Raw genomic sequence first — 18,472 nt, forward strand, 5'->3', positions numbered from 1 at the left:
CCGGGTCGAATAACATTATTAAACGATTCAATTAAAACTGATCATTTGAATAAGGAAGAAAAACAAAACATTATAAGCATTTGTAATGAGTATTCTGATATTTTCCATCTAGAGGGGGACCTATTGATTGCAACGGACGTTGTAACCCATAAAATTAATACACCACGGTTAACGAAACATGAGATTACGACCCAAATGAAATTCACGAACGAAAACAAATTTATTGTAGTTAATAAAGATAATCGAATAACCGTATTGTATAAATTAAAAGAAACACATTTAACCGAATTAACGGGGAACAGTTTTTTCTAGCTATAGACGAACTAAAAACATTTAGCGAAACGAATGGAATAAATCAATTTTCCATTACTCGTTTTGAGGGGTTAACGACACTTACCAACTTTGAGCGTATTAGAACCATGTTCAGGTACGTGTTCAAGGGAACCGAGGTATGTATAAAAATCTATACCGAGCAAAGCTGGACCGCAGAAGAGCGGGAGCGTATCATATATGAATATCATAGCACTCCGATTGGGGGGCAATCTGGTGTATCACGGACTGTGAAACGGTTACAGATAAACTACAATTGGAAAAAGTTAAAAAAAGACGTTAAAAAATATATTAGGAATTGTGACATATGTCAAAAGAATAAGTCGCATATCAGAACGAAACAACCTATGATTATCACCTCGACGGTAACAAAACCGTTCGAACGTATATGTGTAGACATAGTGGGTCCATTACCACCCACGACAGGGGGAAACACGTACACCTTAACACTACAAGATGAATTATCACGGTACTCGCTAGCAATGGCGGTAGTCACCACTGATGCATCTACGGTAGCGCAAGCATTCGTAGAACATTTTGTGGGCATTTTCGGAATTCCGACTTCGATACTCACCGACTGTGGTACTAAGTTTTTATCGGATATTTTCAAAAATATGTGCAAGCTATTAGATATAGAAAAATCTAAAACGACGCCGTGGCACCCCCAGACGAATGGGTTTCTCGAACGGAGTCACGCCACTTTGAAATCATATTTACGTAGTTTTGTGGACAAGGACAACGATTGGGATAGGTTGCTAACATACGCGATGTTTTTCTATAACACAACAATTCATACGTCAACCTCGTTTACACCGTACGAATTAGTATTCGATCGGAAACCGAATATTCCGTCGTCATTTCATAGGGAACCCGAAGCACAATACAATTATGATAATAACGTACTCGATTTAAAACAAATTATGCAGGAAGCGCATAAACTGGCACGCGCCAATTTAGTTAAAAAGAAAGAAAATAATAAGCATTACTACGATAAAAATTCACACGCAATTAATATACAAGTAGGGGACAAAGTCCTAGTAAAAGAGCATAACAAACGTAACACGTTGAGTATAAATTGGACAGGGCCATACGAAGTACTCGCAGTACATGATAACGAAAACATTACTATTAACAAAGGTCGTAAGGGTTACCGTATACATATTATAAACAATGTTAAATTGTTTTATGAAACCGAACTATGAGGAAAGCTATTCAATTTTTTTGCATAAAGTAGTAATAGATATATACATATTAGTAGATATAGGTATATATATATAGACATGTTTATAAACATAAAATACACATAGACAATACAAATACGTGTATCTAGTTTTATTTTAATTATTATTTTTTTTGTTTTATGTCCAATCCAGTCAGATTATTATGCAGTTAATAATTGGCTGTACACTGGTGATGTCACAGTTACGATTCTCAGACAATCAATTGCCACCAAGATCCGGTATCTATTACGAAAATATAGGTCCAATTAAAATTATTACTAACACATGGGATTTGGTATTTTTTCTTGACACATCATGTTATACTGAACAATGGGACGTAATTGAAGACCATATGCACAAATTACAAACCCTATGTACCGAACTCGACGCGTACGGCACTACGTTAGGAGCATCAATAGGGTGTGAACCTTTATTAAGCCATGCGTTATTATTAAATAAAAAAATACTACAGCGTAAGCAATTACTACTAGACTCCGTCGAACTTAGGCGTCGCCGGGGGGTAATGCAATACGTTGCACAAGCAGCACAGGTACTATATGGGTTGTGCAATTGGGCATGCATAAAGAAATTTGAGTCCTCTATAGGTAAACTACGAGAAACAAAGGGGGGCCCAATAAACCTAGTAGACGAAAATCTTAGAATTTTAAAACTACAAGCGGAAACGTTCGAAGAACAATTAGGGTCACTAAAACTAACAACAGCGAATTTAGTTAGTTTAACCAATGTCACTTTCCCGGAAATTAAATCGAATAAGCGATTCATAATAGTTAATCAGGCATTGGTAATACAAATGATGCGGGTAAACACATTCGTCGAGATATTACAAAGTGCTAGGTCAGGACAAATACATCCGAGTTTAATAAGTGCGAAAGATTTACTAGAATAGTTTAATAACATTAAACTTATTCTACCTAGTGGGACCAATATGCCACTCGAGGTGCAATATAGCAATGTTTACGATTTAGTAAAGCTTGCAGATTTGACGGTATATTCTAATAATAATAACTGTTCGATCCGTTTGATAACAGAGTTGCCGCCGTCGGTGGTCACGCTCGGCTGACCGCCGCATCAACCATGTTCGTGTGCGCTGCGCGCTGGCAGCCGCAAGGTTGGCAATACTATCGGTGACCGTTACCGGTGCTCGGCGCAGGCGAGCTCGGTCGTCCGCGCCACACTCTCCGTCTTAACGGTTTTTCGACAGCTCGTCGATACGTTTGTGCTCGGCTCGCTCGCCCGTCGGCCATCTTTTCCCGTTTGAAAGTGCGACGAAAAACGTGGTTTACCATCTAAAGGTTGTTCGGCCGATCAGCCGTTTTATTGTGTTTGTTCTTTTTATTGTTTGTCGTCGTTCAGTTCTGAACCTCATAGTCGGTAGATACACCGCGTATCCGTGTACGCAGCCAAACACTCGTTGCTCCACCAAACGTCGGTGCACGCGTTCGTACCGGTGTTTAAACCTCCAGAATAGCAGCTCCGCAACTCCATGACAGCAGCTCCGCCATCGTAGTTCATCAGCTCAAGACATCTGCCAGGGAGGCAGCTCAGTCGGTGTTCCCCGTCCCCCCTGAATTTAATATTGTATGTAAAAGAATTGTTTGTACCTACTGCTCGTGTTGTACAATAATACACATAATATTGATAGTTAAAACACTTGTTATCATTTGTTATAATAATTGCCCTACTCTACAACAACCCTGAGGACCTTGTACCAGGCGATATCCGATCTTAAGGATCGTCGGGTCAACAATAACATTGTTTTTATTTTAAAGATTCCACTAGTGTATCAACAAGTTTATATAATTTAATACCACTTCCAGTGTGTATTACATATAAGAAAAAGAAATGTATGTATATTAAACCTAAGCACGATTTTTTAGCTGTAACAAAATCAAAGGAGCTCTACTCGACTTATGACAATTTTAATCCCACCATTTGTAAACCTGTCCACGAATTTTTGGTATGTCCCGAAACGCACCCTTTACATTCTAGGAGTATGAGACCAGTGTGTGAAATACTCCTAATGCAGGAGCCGCGAAAGGTACCAGACAATTGTGAGATACGACATATCGAAATGGCAACAACAGTGTTCCACAAATTAAAACAAAAAAACGAGTGGTTATATGTTACAAATAACGATTCATTATTCGTCACCTGTGATGGAGACCAAGAATCAAAGAACCACATATTAGAAGGAGCCGGGATAATTTCATTAAACGAAACATGCCGGTGTTATGCGAACCGAGACGTTCTCATTCCAGGACGCATAGCAGGAAAATCTCAGTTTACTGATTTCATGCCAACATCGGTCATCAGAGACAGAGAGGAAGACAACAGCCAGAGGCAGTATGCCAAAACAATGGAGGCACATCATGTAAAAACAAACCAAATGCACGACATGAACGCAATAACTTATACTAAAGAACAAATCACGAACCAACGACAACATGAAGACCGTTACGATCAAATCGAACCAAAAATATATATATATGTCGTAATATCACAGCTATAATACGATATTAAACAATATCACGTAGAATAAATTATACATTTAGTATAATTTATAATGGGTAATGTAGGTAGTGATATGCAATGTAAAATAGGCCTAAATAACAGGAAGCGTGGATCAGAGGTGAAAACAACAAGTTGTCTTACCTAGTCCCATCATAATGCAATTTGACATTACTAGGGAAGTAATATTAGAATATAGATATCACGCCACCAATACGTCATTGTTAGAACCCGCATAAATACGGGTAGAGCACCTACTATTACTTAGAAGATAGTCAGCCCTCGTCGTAGGTCTATCAAGCTTACGACAGTGCTTATAGTTATTATGTAATTCAAACTTGTAATAATAAAGTGTTATGTAATTGTCATATTTAAAAAGTCTAAAAAGTGTTATTAATTATTTACCTATCTTTCTCAACCACGACTCAAGACGACAACGGACGTGCTACGTCGTTTAAATAATTATTGTATTAGTGTTCAACGTGTCCTTCACGGCGATCACTACAACAGGCAAAACATTTAAAAAATATTTTCAACTTTTTCTAATTTTATTTTACTGTCCACATAATGAAACCCTTATTTTTAAATAATAACCTCTTAGTGTATAGGTATAAAAATGAAAAAAAAAAACAATTTTTAAATTCTGAAATTGAAATATATTATTATTAAATAAATATTAAAAATTGTTTAAATATATTGTAGTGATCATATTATCCAAAAAAATAAAAATTGAAATAATAAATAAATTAAAAATTGTTTATTATATCTTGTTAGTTGTTACTCAAATTTATTTCATATTTTGTCATCTATTCTTAAGACAAATACTTTTTTCAAAAATACATATAATTATGTTCATGATCATGACGTATCAAAAATGATTTTTATTTTAGATTGGTCTATAGTCTATACTACCCAATTTGGATTTGCATTTCAGATTGTGATTCAAGGGATAAATGTATTGAATTTACAATGATGAGTGTTTTTTTTGTGTCTGCGTACACAATAAGTGGTTGATATAATTTTTTTACTTCTGTATGTTTTCGGGGTGGAAAGTGAATTTAGCTGATGCATTCGAAAAGTCAAAATTGAAAATATCCAAAACTTTTCCAAACCATTGAGAAAACTCTCCCAAAAAAACTTATTGAAAACAGAGATTTTCACGCAAAGCCAGATTTAGATAAAGTTGATTAAGTTCGATAAAATTCGATAAAATCAAATTTGATAAAAAAAAAATAACTTTAGAAATGCATAATATGCAATATTCACTAAATATTTATATTTGCGTTTCTTATACATCTTACAATTTAAAAAATGTTTTGAGTATTTTTGGTATATTTAAACCTAGCCTTATAATGGGCATAATATGTACATTTCGATTTTTATTAATTTTTTTTTAAAAAATTTCAATAAAAAATTTTTACATAGTCAAAAGATATGAATGTTTAATAGGTTAGGTTTAAGTTTAATAGGTTCCTCATAAGGTTTTGTTAATGGAAATATAAATATAAGTTGAGCGTAAATCCGCAAACATTTTTTACGAGTGCCTGAACTTAGAATTTGGCAAAACCCTTTAAGATCATGAAAATGTCCAAATTATTTTTGATTAGAAGCTTGTAAAAACATTTCTATCACAGATTTAAGAAGAGTCAGAAGGGAAATAAATAAAAAGGATCCGCGTCTTGCGATGCATATAAATCATGCTTTTGAAAGGGAGGGGGGACAAAGGGAAAGTTATACTTTACAAATATATTGCAAATTATGAGGTCGTTTCGTGGCTTTACAAATCCTGTCCATCTATCTTGAAACGTTTTTTTTTTTATATGAAGAGCAATTGAACTGTATGCAAAGTTGTGTAAAACTGTTAAAAACTTATCTTAATTTTTCCGTTACCCGGAAAAAAATTCTGATTGTTCAACTTCTTTTGGGTGTAATATGATGTTGAAGCAATATCTTTTTTAGTGTATTATATTATATTTTAATGTATAGCCAGGAGATTCGCAGCAGCATATTATCAGGTAGGCAATCTACCTGTGTAAGATAAGGACCCCGTCATGGGCAGGACCGTATTTAGGAATTTTTCGCCCCCGGGCACAATATTTATGGCGCCCCTTTCCAACACAATTTTTTTAATACCATAGAAGTGGTGGCTAAATTTTTTTTTTTCGGGGGGGGGGGGGGGCATAAAATTAATTCTTTAATCTTTTTTTATGTTTCCCTTTCTCATTGACAATTTAATTTGCAGTTAGTTTTTAGCAATTTGAACTAGGTAGGTACCTATGCATTCCAATATTATATTTTTAATAGTAGGTAAACCATACAATAAAAACATAAGTAACTAATTTATAACTTAGGTCAAAGGTACTAATATAATAATATTTATTGTTTATTTTACAATTTTTTTCTTGATTAAATATCAGCAAAATGATCTATAATATCCTCATATTTAATTTGTTTTGTTATTTCTGATTCAATATTTAATATTGCAAGTGAGTTTAATCTCTCTTTAGAAATTGTTGACCTTAGGTATGTTTTTATTCGGCGTAAAGTTGAAAATGACCGTTCAGCGGTACAGTTTGAACAGGGAGTACATAAAAACATGTGTAAAGCAATACTCACATACGGGTAAATGTCTTCTAAACCTTCTATTTTTAACATAGAACTCATATCAATTATAGTTGATGGAGAATTTTTCATACTTTGAATATAACTTATATATTTATACATATTATATACATTATTATAATAATTTCAATTATTACAAAATTAGTTCTAAACAGTCTGTTTAATTCACTAATATACTATTATTCAACTGTGTGAAATGTAAAATATTTAAAATAATTACCTACTCTGTATGAGTATAACTTTAAATTAAAAATAAAATACTATAAAATACATACCCTGGTATTTCTAACACTTCAGAGTAATTAATATCATGTTCTTCACTTGTAACAACAGCTTCAACTGAGGGAGGCTCACTATATAATCAAATTCAACATTAAATTATAATTACTATTACTATAATCTATTATAATATATTTATATCACAAAACATAAACGAAAACTTACTTTATATTGTGATCAACATTGTCCAAGCTACCATGGTTCTCACTATGCTTTTCTCTTTGTTTAAACTTGCTATTTATTTTGTTTGTTTTTTTTATAACTTCATTAAGTTTTTCCTTCTTTTTTTTTTGCCTCCTTACGATTGCAGGCACCACTAGCTTTGACTCTTTTTAGCGCCATTAAAGTATAATTTCAACTAAAAAATTGTTATGACACAATTAAACTTACCTAGTCTTACTTATTAATTATTATTTACCTACTTGCTACTATGGCTAAATTACTGCATTCAATTCATATGTATAAAGTATGATATGAAATGACACAAATGTATTTTAGTAGGTAAGTAAAGTACTACATTATGCAATTGCAACAACTTCTGAATCTTATGTATTAAATATTATAATTTATAATAAACTAAATCAACTTACCTTATAATAAATGAGAATAAAATTCAAAGTACCAATTCAAACTGTCAAACATATACGGAAACATATACTTATACAACAATAAATAATAATAAAAGTGGGGGACGAGGTGGCCGAGTGGTCTAACGCGACGGATTCGGCACAGCCGGTCCGAGTTCGATCCTCGACCACTGGGCGGCATTTTTCTCCGTGCAAGTCACGGTGTCCGGAGAACAAGTGCCGCCATCCCCCCACCCCGGGGCACGGCAGAAACCTACGGGTGCCCCATTAGAAATTCTGCCAAACACAACACACACGTGTACCAAACCTACCCAATATAAAACCTACAGTGCCCTACCCACACCCAATGGCCTATGTTGCCGCGGGTTACCCAATAAAAAAAAAAAAAAAAAAAAAAAAATAATAAAAGTATAGAACGATTTGCTTCATATGGTGACAAAATAAAATAAATTATCAATATCTTTATTCAGCAGTCAACATTCAACAACACAAAATTATTATTATCTACATTTAAACATTTTACATATTTCTTAGAAACCCGAACAGTCGTCATCGACTATTTGTAAAAATAGTTTTATTTTGATAATTCCCACAATCGACAATCCTGATTTGCCAATAGATACGGGCTAACGCAGTTATACTATACGACGTCTAGTTTAAACTAGTAAACATATGCCCACTAATGTTAATATTAGGTACCTACCTACTTGGTTAATAACTTTTATTTTTCTTTATTTAAAATGATAAAATATAGGTAGGTAAAACAAAATGTATACATATGTGAACTTAAAAAATAAATAATAATAAAATGTATCATTTTTTAGAAATCTTCCTCTTAAAAAAAAAAAATTATTTTTTGTTTATTTTATCTGAGATAATGCCGCCCCCAAAGTGTGCCGCCCCCGGGCAATTGCCCACCGGTGCCCCCCCTTAAAACCGGTCCTGGTCATGGGCGTAACTAGGATTGAATAGTTACAGGGGCTAGAGTCCAACAAAACCAAAGTGTAAAATAACCCATGGGGGGCAAAGCCTCCCCATCCCCCTTATAAGATTCACTGTAACTTAGTTGTTACAAAAAGTCCGCTAAAACCAAAATTTAATATAAACCATAGTTTTTTTATGTCATCTTTGTTCTTAGCACTAGGTACTTAATTTTAGATTCTGAGTGGAACGATGAATGTATTGATTTTACAATGATGTGTGTTTTTTTTTTTTATTTGTGTGTTTACACGATAAGTAGTCGAAATAATGATTGGATTTTCAACTTCAGTATCTTGTTCGATGGGAAAGTGAATATCGTTGGTGCACAGGGGAGGTAAAAATTGAAAATTTCCAATAGTTTTCAAAAGTGCCGGGAACAACAACATAAAAATTAAAGAAAAACGGGAAATTTTTACGCAAAATCGGATTTCCACAAAATCGATTTTCGTTTTTGGTGTAACTCTACAACAAATGAACGTATACACATGCAATTTTCACAGGTTATTTATATTAGCATTTTCTATACACGATAAAATTTTCAAAATATTTTGATTTGTTTTAAACTAATTAGGAACATTTTCAGTTTCTAATCTTATTAGTCTTTTTTTCTATGAGTGTCAATAAAACTTTATTTGTTGGGTAAAAAAGTTTGAAAATTTAATACAAGGCTTCTACTAAATTGTTACAATGACATTTAAAAAATATTAAAAATTCTTAGTCACAGTTTTATTTTATAAGCATTTAAAGTTCAAAAATTGACAAAGTATGGAAAAATCACGAAAATTACCAAATTATTTTGAGTTAAGAATTCATAAAAATTCTCTTTTTAAATATAAGATTTTAAAATGTAATTCAAGATTCTTTATAAGATTATCTACTTTTATCAAAAAAAAAAAATATTTCTAAGAAAGTCAAATTAAATTTTTACGATCGTTTGAAGTTCATATTTTCACAATATTGAATTTTCACTTGATTTCTCATGTAGTGGTTTTGTTATTTTATTGTTATTCAAAAACGAATAACTGTAGATATATGAACATTTTACTGAATGTTTATATTTTCATTTGCTATACACCATACAATTTTAAAAATATTTTGACTTTTTTTAAGCTGCTTATGGACATTGTCAGTTTTCAATTTTTTTTGTTTTTTTTCCTATAAATATCAATAACATTTTATTTGTAGGGTAAAAAAGCGTGAAAATTTAATACCAGGCTCCTAATATATTTTTACAAAAGAAGTTGAAAAACATTAAAAATACATAGGCACAATTTTTTTTATAAGGATTTTGACAAAATGTATGAAATTTAAAATTTAATAATTATTTTGTAGTTAAAAATTTATAAAATTTTCAAATTTTATAGCCAAGGATTGAAAATTTAAAACAAGGTTCCACGTAAATAGGTTATATATAAATTACTTTATTCACAATAATATCATCAAATATATTAGTGATACCATAGGCTGACTGACCGTTTACGCTCAGAATCGTTTTTCTTATACAATGATTTTATTGAATATTATTGAATTCAAATTTAACACCATCTATTACAGTGACCCACTTGTAACCTACTGTACAGCAGAGTGACATCCACTTACCCACCTTTTTCGAATTTGAATATACTGAACATTTTGATAATTGTATACAATAAAATCTAATGTATTTACGTATAGCGTATACTTACTCAAAAATAAAAATAACGGCTGTGACAGTCTGTAATAGTACCTACCCCTACTTTGCAGGCTGCACAGATAGTGTCACAGACGCACAGTAAATTGAGAACTGCTGATTGGAAAATAAACTGATTATATAATAGTATTCAACCACTGTACGAAAGGGCGATACAACTAATATAGGTAATACGAATACGGGACACGGGCACCAGTATTTAAAGGTAATAAAATAATAATATATTAATATTATATATAATAGGGGCGTTATATAGGTAAGCTTGAAGCTAATATGCAATAAGCAGATAATCTATAACTGTATTACCTTAAACACATAAACACATTTCTTCCGCGAAAACTATGACCAATATTTACGATAAATTCCTACACTGTACACAATTTAAATTATATTAAATCATATTTTATAATATAACTAGCTCTTCAAGCGTCGCTGGGGGAGACCCCCAAACCCCCCGTGGTTGGCAAAGAGTGTTGTCGATGTCGGAAGTCGCATTGGTCTCGCGGAGGTCTGTGAAAAAATTACTGATAAGGATTTTGGATTTATGATAAGATTGGTGGATAGGTGATAAGGATGGTGGATTAGTTAACCGGATAGCTGTAAGTTTTTTACTGCCGTCAAAAACGCCAAATCAAGTATTAAAATTCAAATATTTCAGACGGTCCAACTAATCATATAGCCACCTCGATTTATTTGGGGTCTAGCAGGTCAGTCACCTACCTCAACATTGGACTTATATGTCTCGGCAACAGGTATGCAACGTTCATTACTGCCGCAGAAACCGCAAATTAAGTAATAAATTACGTGAAAAAAAAATGTAAAACATTTCGGGCGTCCATGCAAATCATACAGCCACCGTATTTTTTTGAGTGTCTAGCAGGTCAGTCACCTCGAATGACGTTCGCCGTAGTAATAAGGGTAGACTACTGGGCGGACAATGTACGACGGCCGGGTCACGTCATCAGGTATGCAATCCGACTGCGTCGAATCGCGGACAGCGTTCATTACTGTCGCAGAAAACGCAAAATTAAGTAATAAATTACGAAAAAAAAAATTAAAAAGATTTCGGGCTTTTATGCAAATCATATAGCTACCGTCTTTTTAGGGTGTCTAGCAGGTCAGTCACCTCAGTGGTGCGGCTGTGCGGGTAGGCAATCCGACTTCGTCGGAAGCGGACAATGTGTGACGGTCGGGTCACGTCGTCAGGTATGCAATTCGACTGCGTCGAATCGCGGACAGCGTTCATTAGTGTCACCAAAAACACAATATTAAGTAATAAATTCAAAACATTTCGGGCGCATATATTCAAGCCTGTATAAGATAGTAATAGTGACACGACGGCGGAGCTCTCCGCGATGTCAATCGGCCCCCGGGACTCGTCGAGATTGAAGTGCAGCCGCGAGTGGCCTATACATCTAGGAGGGAACGCGAATAAGGTTTCAACGGGACTGTACGGATTGTGATATTTTGAAAAAAATCGTAAAATTTTCGTTATTTGCGAATAATATGATAAGGCGGAAGTAATAACAAAAATTAAATATCGAAAAAAATCAGGATTATCACGGCCGCCGCAAATTAACGACAATCCCGGCGGCTGGCATCGAAACCACGACCCGGAAGTCGTTTTATACGCCTAAACATACCTACCTACCTATCGAGTTGAAAACTGACGTCAAATCTATGACTCTTAAACCGTATTGCGCAAAAAAATCTATCCCTCCGACGCATATATTCAAGTCTGTATATAGTAATAACGACGTGACGCCGCTAAATTAATTATTGTTGTTTATCAATTACTTATTTAAAAACTATATTTACTAAACGTACCTACATAAGCATTATCAATCAGTATAGGCATATCATTATACAATTTAACTACCAGACTTTACTGAAATATATGAAGATCTATTTGTTTATTAATATTGTAATATAATACTGCAGGTATCTGCAGCATTATAATTTTTAATGTCCTCAACCAATCAAGTCACCTAAAAACTGTAATGAATTAAGTGGGTACTATATAGTTATATTGTACTATTGTCTATTCAAGTAAAGAACCATAAAATCCAGCCCTTGTTAAATAATATATTAGGTAGGTTGCTCAATAAATGTGTAGATAATAAAATGGTATTAATTAAATATCAATTATTAAATACTTTAACAGCATAGTCATATCATAATACAATTATTTAACTGCCAGGATTTAATTAAATACATATTAAGTTATATTTTGTCTATTAATATACATAATTTGACTCACATAAAAACTGTAATATTTTAAGTACCTACTACGTAGTATATTATATATTTAATATTTAGCCACATAATTGTTTGACATGGGCTCAAAACATATCTATATAGTATAGTCATATCATTATACAATACCTCAACCAATAAACTCACTTGAACTGTAGTATATTAAGCACAACATAGTATACATGTACATTAGTTATGTTACTATTGTCTATTCGAGTAATTTATTTATTATGTATTAAATAGTTGATTTCATATAATACTCATAATTAAACCTACCTATATAAGTTGTTTCAAATAGCATATTATAGTCATATAATCATACAATTTAATTTCCAGACTTTAATTAAATACATACATTTTTATTTTCTTTCTTAATATTGTATTATTTAAAATCTGTATCATCATTTGTATGGTACAACAAATTTTACTCACCTAAAATCTGTAATGAATTAAGTGGGTACTACATAGTATACATGTAGGTTAGTTATTATTAGATAATAAAAGCAGTAGCTGTGTATATTTTTTATTTATTAGTTTGATTTTATGCTAATGATTGAACCCATCAAACAATGCTTAATAAATGTAGCTAATTATTTATCAAATAGTTTAATTGATTACTTAATACTCATAACTAAACCTACCTACATAAGTAATATCAAATAGTATAGCCATATCATTATACAATTTAACTGCCAGAATTTAATTAAATACATGAAGATCTATTAGTTTATAATTATTGTATTATATAGTATCTGCAGCAGTTTTGTATCATAAATTATATTACCTCAAACAATCAACTGCCCTAAAAACTGTAATATATTAAGTACCTACTGCATAGTATAGGTATTACATATTTAATATTTAACCACATAGGTAATTGAGCCCAATAAATATGCTCAATAAATGTAGACAATAAAAGCAATAGCTGTGTATATCAATTTGTTATTTACCTTTAAATTAACTGTTTATTAATTTGATTTTATGCTCTTTACTATGTAGTAGGTACATAATATATTGCAGTTTTTAGGTGAGTCAGATCTGGTAATCATAAATTTAAAGTTAAATTTATTGTATAATGATATGGCTATACTTTTTGATATTACTTATGTAGGTAGGTATTGTATATTTAATAATGAGCATAAAATTAAATTAATAAATAGATAATTAAAAGGTAAATAACAAATAATTGATTTTCACAGCTATTGCTTTTATTGTCTACATTTATTGGGTTAGATATTAAATATATAATACCTTTACTACGTAGTAGGTACCAGGTACCTACTTAATATATTACAGTTTTTAGGTGAGTCAAATTTGGTAAACAAAAGTTTAGTGTGGCATACAAAATATACCTACCCGTAGTAAAGTCATACACTCTGCGTTGAAGTATTCAAACGTTTGTCACATCCATCGTGGAGCTAGGATATTATTATATAATTTAACTAACCCAACCACCGTATCAACTCTTAACGTTTAGACATTTATTTATTAAGTATGCATGTACCTACAGTACCTTCTGTTGCTATATCGTGTATCAAATATATAAAGTCTGCAGGCGCCCAATCGAAAAAAAATAAGAATTAACCACCTCGTGTCATTAGAGTTCCGAAAACAGGAGGCTCTTTAACTTTAATTCCGGTATTGGCGGGACTTTCAGCGCTCGGAACGCTGGCCGGCGGTGTTGCTAACATCGTTAGAAGTATTCGAGGCATTAGATCGGCTCATCCGTGCATTTAGGTAAAGGCGTGAATCTAAGCCCGTATAAAAGCGCGGGCTCGTATACTATTGAGCGAAAATTTATGGCTATTGCATCGCGGAAATGTGCCGGCAGCGGGTCTGGGAAAAAAATGACCGAAAAACGCAAAAAACCGACCGCAGGTATATAAAAAAAAGAAATTGCAAAAAATTAAATCTAATAAAAAATTGTCGACGTCAAAAAACTAATTCTACCCAATCGTGCCCTTTACGATTTCGAACTTTAAAACTTTTTGGAGGGTATGATCGGTTAGAAACAAGTGTGTTGATGAAGTGAGAATTTGTCACTTGAACCGGGGTGGTCATCTATCTAGTAGTGGTAGTAGCACCGGCCGATGCTTGACTTCAGATCACGTTTTGTGAATCAAGCCTTACCATCAGGCAACCAAATAATATATTATCATTATTACTCAAATATGTCGTAATGGATTAAAATCGGGGATAGCATTTGAAAACAAAATAATTTTTCTTTATTTTGAATCAAAACGTTATTTAACCTTAGTGGTTATCATTGTTTAGAATTAAATCGTCTTGATTTTTTTATATTTTTTATGGGCGTTATATCTGTATTGGTTGTCTGCGTCATATTAATGCAGAACTTTGAACATTTTACGCGATTTGGTCTTTTACACTCTACAGTTGTGTTCGTATGGGTTAATATAATATGTAGAGACATTTTTTTGGTGTGAGAGTTTTGAGTTTTTTTTTATTGATCATGATGCCCAGCCATTAGCTATTTGTTTTTGTTTGTAGGGGAGGAATTGTAGGCCGGTAACCACGTGTGTTTTAGTTTGGCAGAATTTTCCAGTGGGCGCCCGAAGGTATCTGCCATGCCCGGGTGCGAGATGGCGGCACTTCTCTCGGGACACCAGTATTAGTCCGAAGAAAAATGCAGCCCGCGAACGGGTTCGAACCTGCGCTGGTGTACGTCGCAACGACGCCTTAATCCTCTCATTCACTCCGTGTCCCTTACAATGTATTATATATGTATTATATTACTTACTGTTTTTAATTATTTTATTTTTGAACCACGGCAACATATGTTAAAGGGAAAAGGTTATTAGGTGCCCTAGTTTAACTATAGGGGGGGAGGGTACTGTTGGTTCGGAACACGAGTATATGGGGCAAGGATTCGATTCTAAACACCTGAGTGGTCGCCCATCGGGGAACTATAGTGACGCCGTCCGATGATTGACCTCAGCACAAGTTAGTAACTGCTGCAGACTACCGTGCCACACTAGGCCCTACTGTTTTTTACTATTTGCAGCATTAATTATTCAACCATGAATAGTTTCTTCTCAATGAGCCCGGGACTAGAAAGTAGAGGACATGAAAACTCGTAGTTTTCATCTTTATCTTATCAACTGTAGTGTGGTTTATTTTCAATACGCTTAGCATACTGGTAAACCAAACTTTTTCCACGCATAGACATTTAAGGAAAACAAATTACCAGACTACAGTGTTACTCACAACCTTACGAAAATGATTGACCTAAAATGTATGAAATTCTAATTAGTAATTACCACATTCTTAATATTTAATAATAAATATATAGGCAAATATATTCATAATTTAATGAATATTATATCATATTTAAATATTATATAAGCTTTAAAATTATAAAAGATATAAAAAATCAAGGATTACAGAAAAATTAAATCTATACTTCAATTTAAAATAAATATTTAGTAAAAATTAACTTATATAATATTTATATTACGAATGTGGACCTCTCCTTCTCCTTTTAAATTACTAAATAAAACTGAGCAAGAAGGTCTTAGGCTGAAGGTTGAATTAATTTTTGCTGAAAACATTGCATTTGAACATATCATTGTGTGTATAAAATGTATATGTAAATGTGAAAATTAAATGAAAATGAAAACTATTATTATTACTATTTAATTACTATGATATTAATCATATTCAATAATCGAAATTACAGGCCTGTGATAACTTAAATATGATACGTATGTTTGTGATGTAATTTTTTCCAAATGTCTTGAAAATACTGCATGGATATTGAGGTCAACTCTCGTTGTAGATTCTGCTGGATCGTTCATCATATTAGGTATGTAAATTAAATGTGTCCATAAGGAAAGTTTTAAAATTTTCCGATTTCTTATCATTAAAATCGATGTCAACTCACCAAATTGTTATAATTTATAAATGCAGGCGTGACAAAAAATATATTACCTACGTACAATTCCATACTTATATATATACATTATATACTTATAACATATATATTTTATTAATTATTATAACAACTATAAATGTATAATATACGTAGTGTAGTGATGTATTATCAATAAATTATATTATCAATATACGCAATAGATATGTATAATCAATCTATCGCGGACCGTCACTACAAATTACCGCTCCCGCTTTTTATTTTTTGTTCAATCCTACCGATCGATTTAATAATGCCATAATATTTCAGAAAACTGATCTAAATTTGTTAGAATGTCTATTTTAGATTGGTCAGTCCACATTTTAAGATTTCTGATTTAACTTCTGAATAAATCCCGAATAATCAACGTTTGAAAATTCCGAAATTTCAAAATATTCAAGCTAAATTTTTAGAGGTTGGAGGGATGAAATTGGGAAAATTGGACTGACCAATCTCAAGTAGACATAATAAAGATTTCAAATCTGTTTCAAAAAGTATTATCGCCTTACTAGATCGAACAGCATGATGGAATAAAAATTGGATGTTTTGGCTAAAATAACTGTATAATATATTATATTATTATAAATATTATAGTATTTCGTCAGGTACATTTATTCCCTGTTAGCCCCGCATCGTGCCGTAAAAAACTTCGTTTCAATAATTGTATATAAATCTTAGTGCCATATTATTGGATAATTGGATATTTGGTATTGTTATTGTATATACATATTATAAATATTTTATAATATGTGCGATGCACTTTAATACTGTTAAAGAATAAAGGGCTCAACCGATTAAATCATAAAAAATAAAAAATAAATATATCATGAACAACATTTCCGGCAAAAATTTAATCAAACTACGTTATACTTAATAGTTAAAAAAAGTATTACTTTAATGGCAATACAAAAATTCATATCATTGGCTGACCTACATACTATGTATACACAAATGTCTTAAAATGTGGCTCAAACTACAAATGTAAAATTTAACCAGCACTTACAAAATGCAATAGAGAATTAGTTAAATGTGCACAGGATTGAATTGTGGGGCCCCAATAAGGTATATAGTTATCAATTTAGTCGGAAGGAGTTACTGAAATATTCATCACAATATTATAATTATTAATTAATATTTTTTATTCTATTAATTTACTTTCGGCGACATAGGGCATTGGGTGGTTGAATAGTATTCTTTAAAACTTTTTGGAGGGTATGATCGGTTAGAAACAAGTGTGTTGATGAAGTGAGAATTTGTCACTTGAACCGGGGTGGTCATCTATCTAGTAGTGGTAGTAGCACCGGCCGATGCTTGACTTCAGATCACGTTTTGTGAATCAAGCCTTACCATCAGGCAACCAAATAATATATTATCATTATTACTCAAATATGTCGTAATGGATTAAAATCGGGGATAGCATTTGAAAACAAAATAATTTTTCTTTATTTTGAATCAAAACGTTATTTAACCTTAGTGGTTATCATTGTTTAGAATTAAATCGTCTTGATTTTTTTATATTTTTTATGGGCGTTATATCTGTATTGGTTGTCTGCGTCATATTAATGCAGAACTTTGAACATTTTACGCGATTTGGTCTTTTACACTCTACAGTTGTGTTCGTATGGGTTAATATAATATGTAGAGACATTTTTTTGGTGTGAGAGTTTTGAGTTTTTTTTTATTGATCATGATGCCCAGCCATTAGCTATTTGTTTTTGTTTGTAGGGGAGGAATTGTAGGCCGGTAACCACGTGTGTTTTAGTTTGGCAGAATTTTCCAGTGGGCGCCCGAAGGTATCTGCCATGCCCGGGTGCGAGATGGCGGCACTTCTCTCGGGACACCAGTATTAGTCCGAAGAAAAATGCAGCCCGCGAACGGGTTCGAACCTGCGCTGGTGTACGTCGCAACGACGCCTTAATCCTCTCATTCACTCCGTGTCCCTTACAATGTATTATATATGTATTATATTACTTACTGTTTTTAATTATTTTATTTTTGAACCACGGCAACATATGTTAAAGGGAAAAGGTTATTAGGTGCCCTAGTTTAA

Source organism: Metopolophium dirhodum, unplaced genomic scaffold, assembly GCF_019925205.1.
Source record: "Metopolophium dirhodum isolate CAU unplaced genomic scaffold, ASM1992520v1 scaffold18, whole genome shotgun sequence".
Classification (NCBI taxonomy): Eukaryota; Metazoa; Arthropoda; class Insecta; order Hemiptera; family Aphididae; genus Metopolophium; species Metopolophium dirhodum.